At 38.5% G+C, this 13,966-nt stretch overlaps 1 long non-coding RNA gene across 1 annotated transcript in view; it reads left to right on the top strand.

Moving 5' to 3' along the window:
* Positions 1-629: 629 nt before the first annotated feature.
* The window catches only part of LOC309861338, a 650,329-nt gene continuing 636,992 nt past the window's right edge, over positions 630-13,966 (top strand). The window contains exon 1 of the long non-coding RNA XR_014309881.1: positions 630-808. This is a non-coding gene — a long non-coding RNA (uncharacterized lncRNA). The remainder of the gene's footprint in view (positions 809-13,966) is intronic.

The raw sequence follows: 13,966 nt of genomic DNA, 5'->3' as shown, positions 1-13,966 counted from the left end.
AGCAAATGGGAGTTTCTTAGGTAAACCAGTTGATAAGGTCACCCTGTCTGAATTGGCTGTTCTTTCAAAGGGATGAAAAGGAAGGAGATGTGAAGGGAAGGAGAAGTCAAGCTTCTGGAAGTTGTGCTCATCTTTTCCATTACATCTCAGAGTTCCAAGGGTGCCCCTAACTTCAGGAGAATCTGGGGATGTCCGACTTGGTGCCATATTCCCAGTTAAACTCAGGGGTAATTAGTACGAGGAAGGAGTGAGGGACAGCAAGTAGTTTCTGTACACAGACTGAATCTGAACATTTCCTTTTAAGTCTATAGTAGAGAACTAAAATTTCTACCAACTTTTTGAAGTGCTTTCCTTTGGGAGATGGGAGGGCGAATTTTACTCTGTTTCACTCTTGCATTTAATAAGTAGACTGTCTCTTTTTCAAGAGCAAGTACTGAATAAAAATTTCAGAGCAGAAAGTTTTGCGAAAGCAGCAGGAAATGTAATATGTTTGTCTTTGGTATTTTTAGGTTAGGCTTTCTTATGGAATTAACTGAAAGATGATATTCTATAGGCCTTCCCGGTAGATAGAGTTTAGAGGAAATGGATGAAGAAAACTTACAGTGAAACTCAGGGTTTTCTGTCTAGGTATTACCAACTTGGTTTTCTAGCCCTGCTCTGGTGGCACAAGGAGGCTTCACACTGGGGTTACAAGCAGTCGGGCTATGCCTTCAGCCGCCTTCTCTAATTAGCTGTACCATCCAGTGGGCAAACCCAGCTGGGAGGAATGTAGCCGGAGGCACCCTCGGTATGCCCACAGCAGGAAAAGGTAGGCCAGTACATCTCCAAGAGATTTTTCTTTTCTGTTCTTTTCCCTTTTTTTTTTTTTTTTTTTGAAGATTTCAGAGGAGGTGAATGGCGCCCTTATAGATCCCTCTTTTTAATCAATGGTGACCTCAATATGTCATCCCACATTTTCGAAAGGGATCTGTGAAATGCAACAGCTAGTTCTTAAATTTGAATGTGTACTTTGTCCTCTCTCTGCAGCCCCCAATTTTGCTATCAGTCATGGTTGCTAATATCCCTGCTGTCTCCAGCCTAGCTGCCAACTCTGTCAGTTACTGAAATATTGTTTATGCAGGAGCAATTTATATTTTAGAGAGATGAAGAGCAGATTGCAAAGCAGACCCTCGCCAACTTGTTAGAATTTATTCCAGTTCAGAACACTTCAGTGTTATTTTTTTGAATTATTATTTATTATTTTATGTTGATTGGTAAAGGGCTTCTTGAATAATTGATTAAAAAAATCATGCTATTTTTGACATAATTGCCGGTATGCTGCTTTATTTGCGTTTTAAGATACTTAATTATATATTCTTGAAAATACTAAACAGAGAAAGGGTAAACCGACACTGCCTCAGTGTGACATGTTTTTGTCCTGTAACACGTGTTATGGTAATTGATGTGCAGAAGTATATTTTAGTGTATTTTTCATCTTATTTTGTAATGGCTTGTGATTTGTTTCTAAACATTGTTTTACATTTTTTCCCCCTATTTTTAACAACCTTAGAAGAATGCAGGTAAAGCAGAATGGTTTTTGTTTTATTTAGTGGCTTCTCTTTATGTCTTGGAAAAGATCACCAGTAGCAGACATTCCTACTTCAAACATGTTGAGCTTTGTAGGGAAGAAAGTGATGCTTGAAACTCGATTTTCTGCCTTTGGTTTATTTTTCATCTTTGTTCATCACATAATGTTATTTTGTTCATCACATAGTGTTATTTTCCTTCTGGTCTCCCTCCCTTTTGTCTTCTCCCACCTCCCGCAACTTTCTTTCTCTCTCGTTTAATTGAAGTACAGTTGACCCAGTGTTTTATTAGTTTCAGGTGTACAGCACAGTGTTTTGATAAGACTATGCTTACCCTGTGCTCACCACGAACTGTAGCTACCATCTGTCACCGTACAACACTGTTACAGTATCAATGGCTGTATTCCCAATGCTGTGCCTTCTATTCCTGTGACTTACTCATTCCATAACTGGAAGCTTGTACCTCCCACGCCCCTTCACCCATTTTGCCCATCCCCCCAACCCCCTGCCCTCTGGCCACCATCTGCTCTTTCTCTGTATTTATGGGTCTGTTTCTGCTTTTTGTTTGTTTATTCATTTTTGGTTTTAGATTTCACCTATAAGTGAAATCGTACAGGATTTATCTTTCTCTGTCTGATTTATTTCACTTAGACTAATAACCTCTATGTCCATCCATGTGGTTGCAAATGACAAGATCGCATTCTTTTCTTTTTTTTTTTTTTAAGATTTCATTTGTTTATTTAGTTAGAGAGATGGAGCAAGAGCAGGGGGAGGAACAGAGGGGAAGAGACTCTCAAGGAGACTCCACAAGCTGAATGTGGAGCCTGATGTGGGGCTTGATCTTATGATCCCGCCAAGATCATGACGTGAACCGAAACCAAGAGTCAGGCACTTTACTGACTGAGCCACCCAGGCATCCCTAGATTGCATTCTTTTTTTTAAGGCTGAGTAATATTTCACTGTGTCTGTGTATATATATATATATATATATATATATATATATATATATATGCACACACATACATACACTATATATAGATAGATGGATAGATAGATACATACATAGATAGATATCATATCATAACTTCTTTATCCATTCATCTATGGATGGACATTGGTGTTGTTTGCATATCTTAACTATCATGAATAATGTGATAGGCATAAGGGTGCATATATCTTTTCCATTCTTTATCTCTTTGTATTTTATGATATTTTAAAAATGATTTATTTATTTATTTTATGAGAGAGAGAACATGGGAGGAGCAGAGGGAGAGAGGGAGGGAAATCCCAAGCAGATTCCACACTGAGTGTGGCCCTGGCCCTCTCTCTCTCTCTTTTTACTTATTTTACTTTTTAAAAGATCTTATTTATTTATATGACACAGAGAGAGATCACAAGTAGGCAAAGAGGCAGGCAGAGAGAGAGGGGGAAGCAGGCTCCCTGCTGAGCAGAGAGCCCGATATGGGGGTCAATCCCAGGACCCTGAGAGCATGACCTGAACCTTAACCTCCTGAGCGACCCAAATGCCCTCTTACCCTCTCTTTTTCAACTTCATGTAGAATTTATGGAAGTTACAAGTTACTTCCCTTTTTTGGCATTGATTATATGAGAAAATTACTACCTTATTCTCTAAGTAGTATTCTGTACTTAGGACATCTGGAGTGTTGGTCAGTTTTAACTCCGATAATGCCTTTTTTTTTTTTTAAGATTTTATTTTATTTTTTTTTAAAGATTTTATTTATTTATTTGGCAGAGATTTTATTCATTTATTTGACAGACAGAAGTAGGCAGAGAGACAGGCAGAGAGAAAGAGGGGGGAAACAGGCTCCCCACTGAGCAGAGAGCCCGATGTGGGGCTTGATCCCAGGACCCTGGAATAATGACCTGAGCCGAAGGCAGAGGCTTTAACCCACTAAGCCACCCAGGCGCCCCCCGATAATGCCTTTCCAGCTCTTTTTCTTGTTCTCTACTGCTCTCTTCTCGCTATTTTATATTTTATAAACAGAATAATATCAAAGATCATTATACTATACCTAGGAAAAAAGAAAAACAATACCCAGGACCTTGAATTTTGGGATAGTAGTTATTATTTCTACTTTAGGCATAGTGACCATTGTTCGGTTCGACCTCCATTAACTTGCTGGATGACTCTATTAGAAAGTTATATATTTTTTTATTTTTTGAGTGAAAATGCAGCTAACCTATGTCCTGTTGGAGAATAAACCTCCATTTTCCCTGAGATTACACCAAATGGCAGAAAGTGGGATCTTCCGTTTTCTGGACAGAATGAAAAAGAACTGCCTCCCTCCCCCAAATTTTTTTAAAAAGTACAGTTGCTTAAAAAAATAAAAAAATAATAATTTTAAAACCTGCCGAAATGAAAGGCATAACACGAACATTTCAGATACCAGTTTGCAATCTTATTTTTTGACCCAGGGTTTTTCAGGTGCCATATAGCAGTTGGCAAAGTAGGAAGTCGTTGTGGTTATAATTCTTGCTGGTTGTTTGATATAATTACAGCATTTTCTTTTCTGTATACTGAGAAATTTATATATTGAATGAAGGGAGTGTCTTGTAATGTTCATTATTTGGCTTTTTATCATTTTTTTGTAGATATAAAACATCTTCCTTTATTAGCAAGCAATGCCCATGGCAGTGCTATGCTAATCATCTTATTATCTAGCCTGTGGTATAATTTAGTGTCTATATTTGTTAAGGGATCAAGTAAATGATTCAACAGTTATTACCAAAAATAAATTTATTTTCATTTTTTCTGAAAATACATGCATTGAACTTTCTTATCTCCAGGGGTCAGCTGGGGCAGTTATAAAATCAGTAATATCTGCTACTGTTAGAGCAAAACACACTTACCGTTTCATATGTTCACCTCAAATCGTGCAACAGTGCTCTCTAATTATGCATTGTGAATGCCCTGAAATAAAGTTCGGGATGAATGATAGTGAGACCGTTGTAAACAAATGAACATAACAGGGGTTGGCGTGCTGTTTTTGAAGTTGAGTCTTACTTAGTTAGACTTGAACCTTGATTCTGTGCTTGTATGTACATGCACATCCCAGCGACTGGCTAGCAAGGCCTTTCAGGTATGTGGATATCCCCGAAAGTGGACGTTCCATGGTACAGTAGGTATACTTGGTCAGATATGTAAGTGAGCCCTCTGAAATGACTGATGGTAGACATAGAGGGATGTGCTGCAAATAAAAGGCAAAAAAGTTTTTTTAGCATGCAGTGTATATTAGCAGTGGACACTTGGTAAGATCCTCAGAATTTACTGTTCATGTAACTTTAATAACCTCCTGAACTAGTTTTTCTGCCCACAGTCTGGCCCTTGCCACTATATTCTTCACATGATTTTCATCCTCGGATGCAAATCGATCCTAACATGCTGTGACTTAGGTCATTGATCGATTTCACCTGCACTGATCCATTTCACCTGCAGGTTCGTCTGTGCCCTTTGATGTCCTGTGCACGGCCTTCCATGTGTGGACCTGGACACTGGCACCGTCACTTTTGCCCCCTCCTTCATCTGTCCACTGAGGAGCTCCTCTTGTCTAGATGTGCCAGGTTTTCCCTTGACCCTGATCCTTTAACATGTCCTTCTCCGCCTGACTTTCACCTTGCTCTTGTGTTTCTGGGCCTAGCTCAAGATCAGCATGTCTGGGAAGGCTTCCTTAATCTTAAACCCCTGAAGTTCCAGGAGCCAGGAGTTCCTCTCCCCTTCCAAAGACTCTGTGCTTAATGTCACCATATTCTTCATTGACTTCCCTGTCTCACTGCTAACCTGACTGACGACAATTCTATAATGGTTGGCAGCCAAAATGGCTTTGAGATTCCAGTGAAACTGCTCCCTTCTAGCATGCACTTGGGGAGTTCTCTAGTCTTCTCGGTCTCTGAGATACTGTGGAAAGGAAGTGCTAACCTTCCCCTGAAATTCCTCTGTGGTATTGAGGTAGGTTACCAAGCTTTTCTGGATTCACTCTTTCATTCATGGCAAAATGAAAATGTAGACATTGTTTTTCTAAGGATATAAATTATTCTGTGTGGTGTAGAAGACAATTACAGCTAAAATATGGTTAGAAAAAACATTCATTTTATAACAAAGAAGTAAACATAGGAGTGAATAAATACAGTGGAGATTCAAAAAATATAACATCGATTTGAACACCCCACACCCTATCAGAAACCTATTCATCTCTGGTTGGAATATATGAAGGTTATATTTTTAGTTCCAGTGACATGTTGAATGTTAATTCATTCACTTATTTAATTTTACTTACCTGTCACACAATTACTAGCTGCTTACCATGTGCCAGGAACTGCCCCAGGTACTGGTCATGACCGAAATGGGATTCATGTTCTCAGAGAGCTCCTAGCTGTAGAGCAGAGAAGCTTCTTTAAGCTCTCTTAGAGGGATGGAATGCAATTCAAGCAGATCTGATAGTGGGTTCTGAGAAATATCTTCTGTTTTTTTCATTTTTTAAATATAGAAGATGTGTTTTGGCAATATTCCTTGAATAAATAAATTGGGAACTAAAATTTTCCAATTTGAAAACAAAACTGAGGATGACCAACCACGAGTGAACAATACTATGTATTCAATTGCCTTGAATGATGGCAAAGCTGTGTTCTATTGATCACTGCAAATAATACCCTGAAATAGAGGAACTTCTACAGAAAAGAAATTTAAACTCCTTTCTCCCTTGATTATTTGTTAATAGCTTCATATTTCACATGGTGCCAGAGGATATTACTTTAGTGACATTCAATAAATCTAAGGCAGCAATAGAAATAATTAATAATCTATTCATAGAAATCATGATAAAATACTAGGAAAACACAATCCGATTATGGTAGTAGGAGAAAATAAAATGGCACAGGATGGAAACCGTGACAAATGAATAAAGACTCATGTATGCCCCTGTATTTCCAACTTTTATTTTTAAAAGGATGACTCTCTTTAAAATGGTTAATTGCATCAAAAACTAATGATGGACTGTATGGTGACTAACGTAACATAATAAAAAAACAAAGAAACAACAACAAAAACTAATGATGTGCTATATGCTGGCTAACTGACCATAATAAAAATACATAAATAAATAAATAATCCAGCAAAAAAAAAAAAAAGGTTAATTGCATTTAATTTTAGAAAGTTATATTTATAACATTTTATGTTCTTGGTTAAAAATGTGTAAGTTTTCGTTCACCGAACTGCAGAGTAGGGAGGCTTGGTGACAATTTCTGCTCATTTACGTGAAGTTTCCAAACATGGAAGGAATTGGGTTTTTGGAAGTAACCTTGAGAAGCCTGGCCCTCACCCACATCAGCTTGTGGTGCTTTCTTTCCGCTTGCTTTATAAAGAGAAGAAATGTGTATAACTGTACCATGATCACTTTCTGTGTGATCCAGATTGATGTTTGGGAATCTTCTATCTAGCTTTATTCTCGTGTCATGTGGCCAGATTTTGAGGTCTGTTTGATTCTCTACTTCTTGTAAGTCATTATCCCCTTTTAGTAAACTACAGGAAATGTGGGGGAGGGGAGGAGGAGCCAAGAGTTGGGAACAAGAAAGGGTCTGGTGTGGGCAGAGGTTCAGGCTGGGGTCATGGACTTGATTCTGGGCTTCAAGTGTTTTCTTAGTCCCTGTTTAACAAGTCTTCAAGAAGGGCATTGTGCTGCTTTGGCAAAAAGTGCCAATTGATGTCTCTGGTCAATGCTGTGCTTTGTAACAGACCCTGGACAGCGGTCAGCTGAGAGGTATCTGGGTTTTTGAAGAGACTGGTTCTGAGCCAGCCTGTAGGCACTGGAGTTAGCAGTGGTCGCCACTTCTGTATAGGCTGGGAAGAAAGTTGGTTCCTGGATGCTGGAGTCAGAGTTGGTTTAAGGGGGTTGCCTATGAAAGATTTCCAGAATGAATTCAAATGGCCTATGTCAAAGGAATTGGGCCCTGTGGATCTGTTAACTGGAAAGTGCACCGCTGCCTAGTGATTTGGGTAGATGGATATATAAGGAGAGAGAAAAGAATCACAGCACTTGAGAGAACAAGATTATCATACAGTCCCTTCCCTTTGTTTCTGCCGTTGTGTCAGCTGAACTCAGGTTTCTTATTAACTCTGAAACTAAGAAGCCTCCAGAAAGGCCCTTTGGGACAGTCTACACTGCTAGTGGTTTCTCCTCTGCAGGAGGAGAAGGTTTCATAGAGGAGTGTGTGCAAGGAGATGGACCAAAGTGCCATCGCTCCTGACCTTGTAAGGGGCTGGTTGTGGGGCTATAAAGTGAGAGTGGTGATCTCACGCTTTTTCATGCATATATTTCTTACTGTTGGCATATCAAAAAGATTCAAGTAACAGTAAAAGATTTTTATATTCTTCCAAGATGATTAATTATTGTGTTTATTCTTGGGGTTCTGTAACCTCAATACTGTTAACCTAAAAACAGTGGAATATTGAAATGTGTGGACATAAAATTATGATTAAAAAGTAATACTAGCAGGCATCTCTTTCTCAGTTAATGGAACAGAGCTATCTCCAGAAAGCTTGCCTTCCAGGGAGTTCTTAAAGTTTTATGATCTTATCTTTTTGGTTGTTACTGCATTTCTGAGCAGAGGAAGAGGGACAGATAGGCCTGTTTCCATTTCAGGACGAGAAGAATTTTAAGATGGCCTACTGAGAAGAGTTGAATAAATTATGGAATGTTCGTAGAATGCCTTAGAGGAGATGGATGTATTTTCACTTGGGAAGATATCTGCAATGTATCGTTTGGTGAAGAAAATAACGAAATAAAATGAAAACAATTGAAGATGTCACATAAAATATGCATAGACCCCCACTGAAACACCATGTGATAAAAGGGATGGTATCCATGGGGTTGTATTATAAATTAGTGTCACTTCTTATTTCTCCTTTTTATTGTGAAATTCAGATGTAAAAGTAGAATATGCATATCTGTGTGTACATACGCCATATACATATATACACATTTTATATACAAATAAAATTACAAAAAGCCTCTTTCTGACGCAGGCCACCAGTCTGACCCTCTCCAAATGCATCTGCTCCTACCCTGCTTCTTCTTTTCCAGGTAACCCCCTCTCTGTCCTTTGCCTGATTGATTTCCTTGCTTTAAAGGATAATTTGCTTTCTATGGGGTTTTTTTGTGCTTTAAAAAATTTTTTTAAATTAAATTTAATTGTTTTTCAGCATTCTAAGATTTATTATTCATGCACCACACCCAGTGCTCCATGCAATATATGCCCTCCTTAATACCCACCACCAGGCTCACCCAACCCCTACCTCCTTCCCCTCCAAAACCCTCAGTTTGTTTCTTAGAGTCCACAGTCTCTCATGGTTCGCTTTCTAGTATTTTATCTAAACAATATATTGCTTGGTCTGGAAAAACTGAGTAGCGCATACAAATCTATTACCTTTAGATGAAGACTCCTGGGAAAAGGTAACATTAATTCTTCCTGATTCATAAGCTTCAGGCATCTTTATAGTTTCCAAGCATCCTTTCTCAGAATAGTCAGTCTATAAGGTTCTTTGAGTCCTAGGAAAATAGGGCTCACACCACCAAGCAGGGTATCTAGCATAGCTAATTCAGAATACCCAAAAGAAATGTAATCAGAGGAAGTAGAGTGCTTCATGTTTTCTTCTTTAAGGGCACCATGGTCTGCTTTTCAATTCTCAGGTTTATCTGGACGGAACAGTTCTGAGGGGTGAAGTGAGTGAACTTGTCTGCTTCAGGGTTCAGTGTTTTTAGAGAAGGACAGGAGCTTCATCAGCATGTAAATCAGCAAGACAAACCGGGCTTACAGATAGTACATGCAACCCATATCCAGGTGTCCTATCTTCAGGTACACAGGACTGTGATGTTAGAGCTTGTGATTGCCATCTTTTGAGTGACATTACTCCAGCCAGGAGCAGCCATATATCCCTGTGCACAGCTGCAATCCTGGAATCCCTCTTTTCTGTCTTGTCCTTTTGCTTCTTTGCCTGTCTCCTGGATTGGATCCCCTATTTACTGATACTAATGTCCTTTTCTTTGTTGTTGTTAAACACAGGTTTCCTAGCAGATTTTTGAGGAAGGGGGAGAGAGCTATACCTATGAAAAAGAACTTTCAAGTCTGAAAATGTCTTTGTCTTGCCTCCACACTGATGGATAATTTAGCTGGCTATCGAATTCTATTAAGGATTTCATTATCTTTCAGAATTTTGAGGCATTTCTTTACTACTGTCTTCTTGCTTTCAGGATTGCTACTGATCAGAAAGCCATCTGATTCCTTCTACTGTCAACGTGATGTGTTCGTTCCCAGTCTCCCTCATTCTTCCAGAAATACATAGAATTTTCTCTTCGTGACCAGTAATCTGAAAAACCCCGGTTATGTCTTGATACAAGTGATTTTTTTATATACTGCGCTGGGCACTCAGTGACCCATTTCAATCTGGCAGTTCATGCAGAATGCTTTTGTTGGTAATTTCTTCCTTTCCACATTCTCAGTTTTCTTTGGAAAACTGAATTATTTGGATGCCGTATTTGAGGAAGTGTTTCTCTTATCTTCTCATAGCTATTTTCCATCTCATGGTCTTTTGTTCTACTTTCTGGGAAGGTTTCCTCTTCTTGACCTATTAGTGCTTGCATTGGGGTTTTCATTTCTGCCATGATGTGTTTTAATTTTCATAATCTCTTTTTTTGTACTCTAAATGCTTTTTTTTAATGTGTCCAGTTTGTATTATAGTATCTTCTTTCATCTCTTTGAAAAGGCTTGTGAAAGTTATTATTTAAGATTGTCTTCTCCTCAGTCACTCTTTATCTAAATGTTTTGGACTCTGTTCTAGGTTAGAGATTTTCTGATTATCTTGGACTTTTTGCTAATGATGAAGATATCCCCCACACCCTCCCCAACTTGTGTGTATTATTATTATACTTTATTGTAGAGTAACTTGGATGGGCTATTTGTAGGGTAGGGGCACCTTCTAATGATGCCATCTCTAGGTGTTTCTTTTGGGGTTGGACAGATTTGTAAGGATAGAATCTTCTAGTCTCCTGCTTGAAGGATGAAAGTCTAGTTGCTGGAATTCTAGAAGTGAAGTTGTACTTTTTTGCTCTCAGAATTAGGAATGAATACAGAAACACAGTTTAAAATTAAAGATAGGTACTTAGGCTCTCAGCCTAAAACAGCATGTGACATCCCTCTGGCCAGAGAGTCTCGGAGATGAAATCCACAGATTTCTGCTGAAATGAGAGATGATGCCCAGCAACATGGCTTACAGCACCTGATTAGCAATCTACTAGTTCTCAGTGTTCCCACAGTTCTTCAGTAATTTAATAATTAGCCCTTTTCCCCATTCTCCCCTATTTCTAGAGGTACAAGAACTGCCAGACTCTGAGTTTGTAAGGATTCTGTGATTTTTTTTTTAAGATTTTATTTATTTATTTGACAGAGAGAAATCACAAGTAGGCAGAGAGGCTGGCAGAGAGGAAGGGAAGCAGGCTCCCCGCTGAGCAGAGAGCCCAATGCAGGACTCGATCCCAGGACCCTGGGATCATGACCTGAGACAAAGGCAGAGGCTTTAACCCACTGAGCCACCCAGGTGCCCCAGATTCTGTGATTTTTAAAATAAGGTTATTTCACAAACTTTTCTTCTATTGACAGGGAATTTAGCTTCTTTCTGTCTTCTAAATCAGTTACTGCACATCCATGTCCTGAACAGCATGTAGTGCTACATTACTGCCCTCTTCCTTAACAGTTGACAACTTTAGAATAAATCCCCTTTACTCTGCTTTTCAGTGGCATTTTGGAAGAAAACAAATGACAATGAATGAATTTGGCCTTCTTACACTAGAATGACTTACTTTTTAAATGTCTTCATAGTCTCATGTGTGTTTAATGATTAACATATATTACTTTAAAATAACCTAAAGTCATGTTCATTTTTTTTAAGATATTATTTATTTATTTGGCAGACAGAGATTACAAGCAGGCAGAGAGGCAGGAAGAGAGAGAGGGGGAAGCAGGCTCCCTGCTGAGCAGAGAGCTGGATGCTGGGCTCGATCCCAGGACCCTGAGATCATGACCTGAGCCGAAGGCAGACACATAAAGTTCATTTTGACCAAAAAAATGATGAAATAAGTGTTAAGATAATAAGAAAAATAGGAAATAGTAAAAAGAAACATAAGATAATAAGAAAAAAAGAATGAGGGGGTGTCTGGCTGACTCAGTGGGGCATGTGGCTCTTGATCTCAAGGTTGTGGGTTCAAGTCCCCCATGCTGGGTGTAGAAATGATTTAAAAAAAATTAGAATCTTTAAAAAAAAAAAAAGAAAAAGGAACTAAATATTTCTGTCTCTTTTTTTAATATTTACACAAGTTTTTGAGAAAATAAGAAAAATTTTCCTAATTTCTTGCAGACTAGTTAAATGAGTCCATCGGAAGATGGGCATAGTTTTGAGTGGCTTGGATAGTGAAAGTTCTGGGTAGTGACATAGGACACTTGTGCCTGTAATATGTATATAACAAAGGATATATGTATATATATTGCATACACATATATTTAAGAGATTAGATGATATTGTGAAGATTGATTTTGCATGAAGAACAGATAAGTAGACAAGCTCAGAGTTGCTAAACAAAAGCCAGGAGTAGGCAGTCCACCTGCAGGCCTCAAGAGTACACTCTCTGCAACTGTGGGTTAGGGTCACTCTCTCTAGCACGTAGTGTAGAGACAGTTGTTTCCCCGTTGTGTCCAGAACTTCCGTACTTTCTCAGGGAACCCCATGCCTATTGCTTTGGGATCTTTTCTGCTTGGTTATAAAGAAACAAATATTACTAAACTCTCCAGGGTTTTCAGTGATTTAATACATTGCTGTTTGTGGTTTATAGATTTTTAAGTTACCCAGGATTTTCTCAAAATAATACATTAATACTTAGATTATCTCCAGTGGTATTCATGTTCATTTCAGGAGCCAATGAAGGATGGACTTAAAATGGGATAACTTGGTATCCTCTCAGGGTCAATTCCAGCAGGTGTAGAACGTCCTAAATGTACCTCAGCAGTACTGACTCCCTGGGAAAGCCATGAAACATGAAGGGTATTGCTTTATCGTTGTGGGTCAGAATTTGGGGAGGTTTGTAGCAGCTTGTCAGCATTGTTTACTGAAAACAGGGAAGATTGATAACAGTGAGATGAATGATTTATACCCAGAGGATTCTGCTCTTGAGGCTCTGAACGTTCCACCATTTATTTGTTTCTTTGACTGATTGTGGCCCTTTGGATGGTTTCCAGCTTAGGGCTTTTATGAAAGTACTACTCTGAGCATTCTAGGGCATGGGTTTTGGTGAATAAATATAATTCCTTTCTGTTGGGCACATACTTAGGAGTAGAATTGGTTGGCATTTTAGATTTCTGTATTTGTAGCTTTAGAAGATATTGCAAGGTGTTTTCTGAAGTGGTTGTACCAATTTATACTTGTATGCAGATGATCTTTTAGGAGGTTGGAAAATGTTGCAGACTTCCCTGAAAAGTGAGGAAATTCTTTTTTGATGACTGTCTGTGTATAAATTCATTATTTTAAATAATATTTAGCTGTGGATGTTACCTGATGGGAGACACCAGCTTGGTTGGTTCTTATTAAACAATTCCTACCACTAATTTTCTTTTCTTAATTATTATTGATTTCTATGTCCAAATAATTTTTCCTTTCTATTCCTTGTTTAAAAAAAAAAAATGAAAGCAGGAGTATCTGGGTGGCTCAGTCAGTTAAACGTCTGACTCTTGATTTTGGCTCAGGTCGTGTTCTTGGGGTTGTGAGATCGAGCCCTGCATTGAGCTCTGTGCTCAGAAGGGAGTCTGCTTGAGATTCTGTCTCCCTCTCCCTTTGTTCCTCCTCCTGCTTCTGCTCTCTCTCTAAAATAAACAAAATCTCTAAAAAATTAAGAAATTTTAAAAAATGAAGGCAGAACATCACCTTACAGATACCAGGTACCCACCCCTTAATGTGGACTTTTGAGATCAAAACTGGTCAAGTTCTAGTCTGTAAATTATTCTGGAAGCTTCTGGTTATTTCAGGTTTATGATGTTTTAAAGAACAACATCATCCCCCCACCATTAGCTATTCTCTAAACTCCTGTGAGAGAAAAAGAAAAAATCTTCCACAGACCCATGAAATTTTATTTTTCAAAGAGACTCATGATTAAGACAGAACTTGAAATGTATCTAATTCACTTTGGAAGCCCAAGGAAATTTGGATAAGTATGAGCAAGTTGAGAAAATTAGACATGTAATGCATGCCAATTAAATTTGAAGAAGGAGAAGATGACTCATCTGGAATTTAAAAAGAGAGAGAGAAGAAGATGAATAGAAGACATGACCAAACTGAGAACCAGTCT

This window comes from Mustela nivalis, assembly GCF_964662115.1.
Source record: "Mustela nivalis genome assembly, chromosome: 3".
NCBI lineage: Eukaryota > Metazoa > Chordata > Mammalia > Carnivora > Mustelidae > Mustela > Mustela nivalis.
The sequence above is the reverse complement of the archived record's forward strand: the minus strand, read 5'-3'. Positions and strand labels throughout refer to the sequence as shown.